Genomic DNA, 10,421 nt, shown 5'->3' with positions numbered 1-10,421 from the left:
TGAAATCATGCTACACGAGCTACTTAGGAAAAGAGGAAATTTTAATTTGTTGTCATTTCTAACACAAACTCAAAGAAAACGTTTTTTTTATCTTTATTAACATTCCAAAGATATCTAAAACACAAAAGCTTAATGTTAAAATTGAAAGGTTCGCTTTATTCAATCGTAGTTTCTTTACTTTTGTTACTTCATAATAATTTCAGCCGCATTTTGTAAGGAAATATTTTTAGAGAAACGAATTAAGCCAAATTTACGCTTTTAATCCGATTCTCCCTAACATATAATTTCTTAAGGGGTGAAAGCTTGTTGTTAAGATAATAAATTTCTGCTTGGAATTCCCCACAGTGAATCGAATCGCTGGTTAGTTGGTTAGTCTCGGCAATGAATAGGATTTCTGTCACAAAACTCTGTGAAATCAATCCAATTAGCGTGAAAACTACAGTTGGTTCCATTCAAAGGGCCAATTTAAAACGAAGTGACCATGCTGCACTTTTACTGCAGACGAGAAATAGTCTTTTAGAGGACATTGCTCCCCTTTAAATGCTATATTTTGCATATCAGTCCTGAGGGAAAAACCTGCAAACTCGAATATTGCGTGTGTTTACAGTCATGCCCAGTGATTTTTCTGACCTGCTAACAGCTAAAATCTGGCATATATATTATACCTTATCATTAATCTTCATGGTCCACTTAAAATTTGAGTTCCATATTACAATGCTGTGCCTTTTCTTAAATCTGAAAGTAAAAGTTGTTGCTAATTAGTGAGCAGTGCTATTAAAGCCATATAAAGATAATCATTTTAATTACCATCTTTCCATTTTTTTTCACTCACACATGCGATCATTGAAGCGGAAGAGAGGAGCAACGAATTCACGATGGTTAATCAGCCCTACTTTGCGGATAAAGCCGCGCGATTTCGTGCTGCAAAAAATAATTTGCTCGGTAAGACGCGGAGAGGGCTGCTCTACGTGATTCAATCAAGAGCAGCTCCGCGCGCTTGTGCAATAAAATCGAAACGGTAAAAGCTGGAAACCGCGCATCAGAGGTGGACGGCCAGAAAAAGCGATACAGAAAATCATTATTTTATTCTTTCTTCAGCGGCCACCCACCCGCCGTGGTCCAATTTCAAGCCAGAGACACGTACCGTTTGTAGATATTCGTAGAAGGAAATAAGGAATGTTTATAGGTCCTTCATTTTGTAAAAAGCTTGTGGTGGGTTTTATTGAAAAATGTTAGGATTATGTCCAAAATAGTTTTTATTGGAAGTTGACTTGCAAGTTTTTCCACTAATAATTATTGAGAAAAGGTAAAGAAACTGCAGGGGGGATTTAATTTTATTTAGATTTTGAAAGAGTTATTTTTTAATAATTGTTGGTAAATCTTGAACTAATTAGCGTTTGTTTTAATTTATAAAAAATGAAAGTTAATGATTCGAGTAGCTCATGTTCCTGTAATTAAATGAAAACGATCAAAAACTCATTTTACCACTTTCAAAACAGTTAAAAATTTAAATCGGGAATTTGGTAGAACTATTTGGAACTAGGCCGTCCAAACTTGTCCACAATTTTTATATAAGACAGTCCAAAATCGTTTGGGTCTGCGCTGAAGGAACTGAAGTAATCGGATTAATGCAATTAAAAGTGGTATTTTTTTTAATTTTGTGACAGTGAATTGTGCATTTGAATTATTGGCGAGTTGGCAAAACGGAATTGTGTAAAATATTTCATTTATTATTATTATTTTTTAATAATTTGCGCTTTCGATATGACGCCTCGGACGGGCTCCGCGTGGACAGAATTATAAAAAAAAATGAAATATTTTACACAATTACGTTTCGCCAACTCGCCAATAATTCAAATACACAATTCATTGTCACAATTTATTAAGTATTTTAAATCATATATAGTTTAAAAATAGGGCAGTTTTGCCCCTGTGCTGCCAAAAAGGGCAGCACCGAGGCTCATGAAATTAAAACAAATTGTAAAAACATAATTTAGGTGTAGGACCAAAAAAATTATAATAATCATGTTAGCAGCTTATTCTTCATTTATCGGTTAATTTTAAGTGTTAGAATATTATGAAGTATGTGCACAAAAGCTACAAATAGGATTCTATAGCTGAAAAGCGGCTTGCCCTGAGACAGACAAACAAGCCTAATCTTATTTCTGAGATTTTTATGTTTCTGGAATGTTTGCTGTGCTGATAACAGTATAAAACATACGCATGTACTTTTATCAGCCCTTATTAAAGGTAAAAAAATGTATTACCAAAGAGGATGTGGCGCAATTTTATTGGGAATGACGTTGTGTTACGTTCAACTAAAGGGCGCGCATCTATCTCCACTCGATGGCCATAACTCTCAGCACTGACTGAGATCACGACCGCTGAAATCGAAATTCGAAGCGAGATGCATTCGTCGAAGCGAAGGGATTGGAGGAGATGAGTCGTGGACACCGTGATTGTGGTCGGCGGCGCGTTGTAAATTTCAACTTTCGTTGTTATTTGCATGACTGTCGAGTGCTGAGTTGTATATGTGTGTGTGTGTGCTTCTCTGCGGGTCGTAAAAGAGCAGAGCGGGTAAAACTTTGCCGACGGGAGAACGAGCGGAGAATATAAGAGCTTCTGAATCTGAATTGGCCGTTTCTCAGCCAAACGGGTGCAATAAAATTCAAATCACTCTCGCGCAGCTCTGCCTGTGTGCTCGACGCTTGATTTTATTTGTCCAGTTTAACTCTCACTTCTTGTGAGTTTCGTGACATGGCAAACAAGAATTAATTATCCGTTTATCAACATCGTTTTCATTATCTCTTGAACAGTACATTAAAATGTTTATTCAATTAATTAAAGAGGAATGATACTGCAAAAGCCTGGAAAATGCATAAACTCATCCCTTAGGATTCAGTTAAAGCCTAAATTGACCTAGGAAGCACTGTAATTTTTCGAGAAAATTGGCTGGAAAGCTACCGTGCTTTTCAAATGGTAATGGCTGTCTCCTTACTTGAAATCCGATTTAATTTCAAAACCAAGAGTTTCCCCAATAAGTGGCATACACCGTTGGACAGATCTCGACGAGAGGAATCGGAATATGCCAAGAAAATATGTTCAAGCACTGTACATTTTGGAGAAAATTGGCAAAATTAGAATTTTTACTGTAGGAAGGTCCTTTTTTATTATTGCAAATTGTTGAACAAATGGTTTATCGATCAATTGTGTATGGCATCCAACAATTCAAATAATTTTCAATTGTTGCCCTGTATCATTCCACTTTAAATTGGCACTACAAATTTAAAATTATTTAAACAGACTGGTCACTCTGGTTGTAGGATTTTTTATTAAATTAATATAAGGGTGAAAGCACTAAAGGAAAAGGCTTTTGTCCGGAAACAGGCCCTGCGCTGGCTAGCTGGGGCATTGTGTAAAATTATATTGATTTCATTGATTCACCTTGCATTGTTGGACTGGATGCGGATAATATTTGAGCATCATCACGGACGTATTGTGCGCTGCTGGACCATGCAATGAATGCATCTTCCATGTCGACGTCCTGACCCGGCAAAATAACATATTCTCCGGCTGCGCGCCGCCGCCGTGGAATTTATTCCCACTTTGTAAACAAATGAGACGTTTCATCATCATCGGCGCTATTCAGCCGCAAGATTGATCGTTTCACTCTATTATCGCGGCCGTTTAATAGCGTCCCAGCTTACATATCGGTCTGTGGTTTGGCCCGGGCCGTTCTTCTTTTTCAATTTCCCAATATACACATTCTGCCCTTTGAGGGGTGACTAAACGGGTCGGAAATTCTAGGCCTGTGCTGGGGGAGAATAATTTACAACTACTATAGTTCTCGTGGTGGATAGGGGTGTGAAAATGACGCTGTTATTTTGGAGGAATGGCTGGTAATTTTCACAAAATTCCAGTTTTATTTAATTTAGAAAAAATACTTTTACTGTTTTTCCTGTTAAGTCTAATTTAAGATATGAGTCATACGAGAAATCGTACTGAGTTAAACAATTTATCGACACTATAACGGATGAATTCAATCAATTTAAAATCTGTTATCGATTTCCTTGTTTAATTTTTAATTTTTTTCTCCAACTAAAATCACGGAAATCTCAAATTTATCACAAAAATCTATTTTAACGTTTAGGATAATGTATGCTTGTCCATCTTGCTAAATTATGTTACAATCTCCTGGCCCATTCATTACTTGTATTTCTGTCATTTTATCCAAGAAAATAATCGAATTTTTTGAGTAGTCAAACAGAAATTATTTTTATTTCTTTGTGCTAGATTTTTAATTAATATGTAAAACAATTTTTGAATTTGATCATGAATGGGATGAATCCTCTTATCCGAATTGACTAAAATTGACAACCCCAGGGTGGCTTTTTGAAGGCTCCGTGGGTGGGAGGCCGATTTCACTTGTTCTGTTTGGCTGGGATTTGGGGATTACCATTAGCGCTGCGTGCTGGTGCGTATTATATTTTATTGTTTCCCTCTACCTCTCACTTTGGGAGATCGAAGTCGGGATTTCGACCGAGCTGATAGTAATCGGAATCGACAATGACACGCGGATGTAGTGGGTCAGTGAGTTTTCTTCCTCTGATGTGCATGATACGAATGGACGGAAGGGATTAAATTGTCATTGGTCATTGAACTAATTGAGTCCAATTCTTTTAAAGTATTAATAACGAATATGACGTGCCAAGGACCATTCATCTAATCTAAAAACGATGAGATTATAATGTTGGTTCCTTCAAACCTGCATGTACTAGGTTTTACTCCCAATTCGTCCTCTTAGGGTAGCCCTTAATAATAATTTGAAATAGGACCAAAAAAAGAAGAGCCTGAATCATCGTGAGACAACAACCGTCAGGGGTTTTCGCACTACCCCAAAAGCTATAATTTTGCAAACACATAATTGCTTTGATGTTGAGCGATCCAATTTATCTCGCATAATTATGATTCGATTGCGCTTGTTATATTTGATGCTGGATTGTTGAACGAAACCGACAATTTTGCTGCTTTGTGACTGATTATTATTTGTCATCGCTAATCAGAGTATCGATTTCACATAATTATATTCAATTGTCTGCGTTGGTAAAGCGCATTTCATCCAATGAATTAATAAGCCAACGAGAGGGTCTGGATCAGTTTTGTAAGGCTCTCATCCTATTTCAAATAAATCACACGTTAAAGAGTTATTTGATTAAATATTTATTTCATATTAATCGCATTAAATGAAATAAATAAAAGAAACTCAGGAGAGTGAAAAAAGGCGATAAAGTCGCTGAAAGTTGAGTCGCATAGGAACTATGCCCAAACACATTCATTTTTAATCAAAAAGATAAGATTAAACCACTTTTTGTTGCCTATGCTCGGTTATGTCAAACTTGGTGTGTTAGCCAACATGGCGCATATCAAGTCCTCGGTAGTATAGTGGTCAGTATCCCCGCCTGTCACGCGGGAGACCGGGGTTCGATTCCCCGCCGGGGAGACTTTTTGAAATTTTAGTTTTGCTGTTTTTTTATTTTAAAATGTATTTTAAGTGGGTTAATAAAGGGGTAACAATTGTTTTAACAATAATGGGTATTTTTATTGTTGAATGCAATAAGCAGTTGATTGAGAAACAATTTGTTCTATAATTTGCAACAATAAAAATTCAAAATTTTCTAATTTTCTTCAAAATTAAAGTGCCTGACCACATTTTCTCGGCAGATTTTGATTCTTCTCGTTAAGATCTATTCAACAGTCCATGACACTTTTTGGGGAAACTCTTTGTTTTGAAATAAAATCAGATTTCAAGTAAGGAGACAGCCATTACCATTTGAAAAGAATGCTAACTTGGCAGCCACTTTTATCAAAAATTTACAGCGCTTCTCAATGTCAGGTCAATTTTGGCTTTAACTAATTCCTAAGCAAGGGATGAGTTCATGAATTGATAACAAGAATTTTTCAGGCTTAAAAAATTGTTTGGTTGTTAATGCCAACTGTTTCTCATTAACCATTTGTGCCTATTTGCTTATTAAGATTAATAAAAACACAAAAAGTCTCCCCGGCGGGGAATCGAACCCCGGTCTCCCGCGTGACAGGCGGGGATACTGACCACTATACTACCGAGGACTTGAAACAAAGTTGATTCAAGCAGGAAAGTGACGTACGTTGATTCTATACTTGAAGAATAAAAGTGAAAAAACCTTTTTATCTTTACTTGAAATACTATCTCTACTATCTTAAAATCAGGAAAAAGCTAAATATTTTCAAGGTTGACGTTTAAATTTTTAGTAAATCGGCTAAAACGTTTGTATGATAATCAAGCGCTGTCTCCCTTCTGTAAAATCATGACTTATTTCATAACTTAAGGAATTTTCCCTCACAATTCGCACACCATTGGATATATCGCGACAAAGGGTATCGAAATCTAGCGAAAATATCCTTGAATATTTCGAGAAATTCGTTGAATTCTGAAATATGTATAATAACAACAACAAACTGTTCCTCGGTTCTGATTTGAATATATGGCAAATTGTCCAGATAAACTGTTGCTAAATTTCTCAAACAATAAACTCAATGATTTACTTGCTATGATCTGTAAAGCTCTACTTTAACTATAAATAATAGACAGTTTAATTATAAGCTAAAAGCGTAATAAACAATTCAGTTAATGACATTCTGCAAAGTTTCGTCGTCTGGCAATCAGCATGAAGTGCAATGAAGGCTTTTACTGTCTGCTGGATGCTGACTTGGGACTCAATTAAAACGATCGACGAGTGGCTGATACGCCTGCAGGAATGATTATTGCTGTCAATCGAGAAATTCGCACACAGTCATTCGAGTAGTTCGCCCACTTGTGCAAAGTGCGTCTGCGAAGCGAAAATTATAAATTGTATCGGCCCGGCGGCCGGCTTGTAGCAATCGTGTTAATGGAGATAAAACGTCTCGAGAGATAATGACATCGCCGGCCGGGCGCATTAATTACTCACTCACTCTCATCTGCGACTCGCTAATTGGAGCTTTTTGCATATGGCTCGAAAAAGGAAAAGAACCAGAGTGGTGCTGCTGCTGCGCCCGCCGTCTGGATGAGATTTGTGTGTGTCACATACAGCAAACTTGGATTTCATGACTCACGTGACGTGCGAGTTGAGTTGAGTCTGCCTCTCGCCGCATTGATTTTGAATATATTTATTTCAGTATTTCACGGCGCGCGACGCGAGACTAGCGAGAGGGCAAAGAGTTGGAGAGTGACTCAAGGGTTAGACAGGCCAAATGCGCAAGAATCTGCGCTTTCAGATCGCGAAAACAATTCTGAGTGAGCTGCACACTGGAGGATCACGTGAATTGATCTCGAGAGAATGATGCAAGTGCCGATATTAAACGGCTTTAAATGTCGTTTTTACGGTTTTTAGCATTCAACAAGCGCCGTGAAATGCTAACTTAAACGCGGCAAAGGCACCACGTAATTTTAGCTTTTCTTTCTACGAAATGAGCAACTTTCAAAAACAGTTTATATGAATAAATAAACCATGAGATTTCTCTTAAATCATCTTAAGTGCCAAAAAATTCGCTTTAAACTTGTCCACTTTAAAAATTGTAGATTAGTCCAAAGTAGTGAACTATTTCCAAGGATTCCAAGCGTGTGGGAAAGCACGCGACACGCTACATCCAGCAGAAAATAAAAATTGCTGGAGGTAAAGAGTAGAAACTTTTTTATTTTTGATTTACTACTGCAATAACTATACTTCGGTGAAAAACAAGCAAATTTTTAATAAATTTAATGGTTCAACGATTTATTCTGGCTTTTTAGCAACAACACAATATACTAGCAATTAGCAGACCGAGAAGGAACCAAGTCAACTAGACGATAAAATAAGGTAACGATGAATTAATGTATTAATTAATTTTTTTGTCATATTCCTAATAGAAAATATGGCAATTGACGCATTCTGGATAAGAAGGAACAACAAATGAAAATTATTTGAATTGTTGGATGCCATAAACAATTTATTGATGAACAATTTGTCCAACAATATGCAATAATAAAAAATGACCTTCTATAATAAAAATTCAAATTTTGCCGATTTGCTCCAAAATTTACAATGCTTGAACATATTTTCTTGGCATATTTCGATTCCTCTCGTCGAGATCTGTCCAACGGCGTGTGCCACTTATTGGGGAAACTCTTGGTTTTGAAATTAAATCGGATTTCAAGTAAGGAGAAAGCCATTACCATTTGAAAAGCACGGTAAATTTCCAGCCAATTTTCTCAAAAAATTACTGTGCTTCTTAGGTCAATTTAGGCTTTAACTGAATCCAAAGGGATGAGTTTATGCATTAGCAACAAGCATTTTCCAGGCTTTTGCAGTATCATTCCTCTTTAAAAAGAAAACAGCAACGGAATAAGAGCCGTTGTGTACCGCCAGTCTCAAATTACAATAAAACATCTTTTTAGAATAATTATCATGTCCCAGTGCGCGATTGTATGGCCCGAACTGCATTGAAATGATAATCAACCCTGCGGTTTTTAGTCTATGAGATGGATCGACACTATTCAAAAGCGATAGCCATGCAACCTTGAAAACAGCTCCCTCAATAGGCCCACTTGCAGGAGCAATATAAAATGCGAAGCAACATCTTCACGTATATATCGACCAAATCTGTCAAAGGATGAGGTGAGGCCGCGGGGGATGATCGGCACCAGAGCTTGAGTTTCGCATGAATTTCCTGCTGCTCTCCCTTTCTTTGCCGCGCCGTCTCGAATCAATAGGCTCGTCACCCACGCTGTCAAAAAATTCAGGTATGACACGAGATAAAAAACAGGGGTTTCAGAAATAGCGAAATTCTTCAGCAAAAGTTGAATTAGAGAGAGGACACGAAACACAAGAATGATGATATATATATACGCAAGGCGCGGTAATGACACAAACCCACTCTTTCATCCTCCGAGGAATCTCATCTTTCTGCCCCGTTTTTCTGCGCACCACTCGAGCTTCTTCTCATCTGCCCGCAGTGTGCGTGTGCACGCACCGGGTTGAGAAACGCAATTTCTCAAAGCCTTGGAATTATGTAATACGCAATATCGCTCACGTTTCACAATCTATTTCTATTTTAATTATACTGTCTGCTGAGGAAGCAATATACAAATTATTAATAAATCTCATAAAAGAAGGAGGGAAAGCCAATTATAATCAAATTACAAATTTTAAAGTAAAAACATACCCTCTCTCCCCTACTTGCGCGTATTTAATATTTATAAATATAACTCGCACGGTAATTAATTTAAAATATTGTTGGAATATGTACCCCTACGCCAAATAGAATAAATAATTAAAGCAGGTCGAGCTTAACAGACAAAAAATTAAGAAAATTTTGCATTGTTGTTTATAGGGAAGTAGTTCGTTGAGTTTTTTATTTTTGAAATTTAGCAACAGTTCATCTCTACAATGTGTAATAATGAAATCAGGGCCAAGGTACAATTAAATTAAACCAATTTTATCAAAAATTAAACGGTTTGTCAATTTTGTTGTTGTTGGATTTCGATCCCTTAAAGAGGAATGATACTGGAAAAGCCTGGAAAATGCTTGTTGCAATTGCATAAACTCGTCCCTTAGGATTCAGTTAAAGCCTAAATTGACCTAAGGAGCGCTGTAATTTTTTGAGAAAATTGACTGGAAAGTTACCGTGCTGTTCAAATGGTAATGGCTGTCTCCTTACTTGAAATCCGATTTAATTTCAAAACCAAGAGTTTCTCCAATAAGTGGCATACACCGTTGGACAGATCTCGACGAGAGGAATCGGAATATGCCAAGAAAATATGTTCAAGCGCAGTAAATTTTGGAGAAAATTGGAAAAATTTGAATTTTCATTGTAGGAAGGGCCGTTTTTTATTATTGCAAATTGTTGAACAAATCGTTAATCGATCAATTGTTTATGGCATCCAACAATTCAAATAATTTTCAATTGTTGCCCAGTATCATTCCACTTTAAGTCGCAATCTATCGAATGGTGTGAAAATAATGATTTCCAATGAGGAGCAAACTTCTGAGCCAATTTTCTCAACAATTTAACCTGGGAAAATTTTAGTTTCCTCCTCATTTTTAGATAGTATTTCAAGCATAAAGGTAAAATTCACAAATTTTATATAAAGCTTTTTAAGCTCAGAAATTTCATTTTATTTTCTGAGTAAATTTATCTTATCATCTCTTCATGATAAAAAGCCATGGGGTAGTTTTACCTTATTTGCAAACGTGTTGAAAACTGAGTAAAACCGACTTTAACCAGTCGCAAATCGTACTCTGTCAAAATTCTGCACTGGGCCAGTTTCAAATCTGCAACCCCGTGTAATGATAAAATGTTAAGCCGCAGAATCCCTCATGAATTCCACGGCCAACACACATTTTTTAATTAAAGCAAGTTTCTGC

General features: G+C 36.7%; 2 non-coding genes across 2 annotated transcripts; one reads left to right on the top strand and one right to left on the bottom strand.

The window, feature by feature from the left end:
- Positions 1-5,428: 5,428 nt before the first annotated feature.
- On the top strand, positions 5,429-5,500 carry TRNAD-GUC (transfer RNA aspartic acid (anticodon GUC)). Its single transcript has one exon. It is a non-coding gene; the product is annotated as a tRNA-Asp (tRNA).
- Positions 5,501-6,054: 554 nt separating this feature from the next.
- Positions 6,055-6,126, bottom strand: TRNAD-GUC (transfer RNA aspartic acid (anticodon GUC)). Its single transcript has one exon. It is a non-coding gene; the product is annotated as a tRNA-Asp (tRNA).
- Between the last annotated feature and the right edge of the window lie 4,295 nt (positions 6,127-10,421).

The sequence above is a fragment of the Cloeon dipterum genome, chromosome 4 (genome assembly GCF_949628265.1).
Source record: "Cloeon dipterum chromosome 4, ieCloDipt1.1, whole genome shotgun sequence".
Classification (NCBI taxonomy): Eukaryota; Metazoa; Arthropoda; class Insecta; order Ephemeroptera; family Baetidae; genus Cloeon; species Cloeon dipterum.
This window is presented reverse-complemented; position numbering and strand designations above follow the sequence as displayed.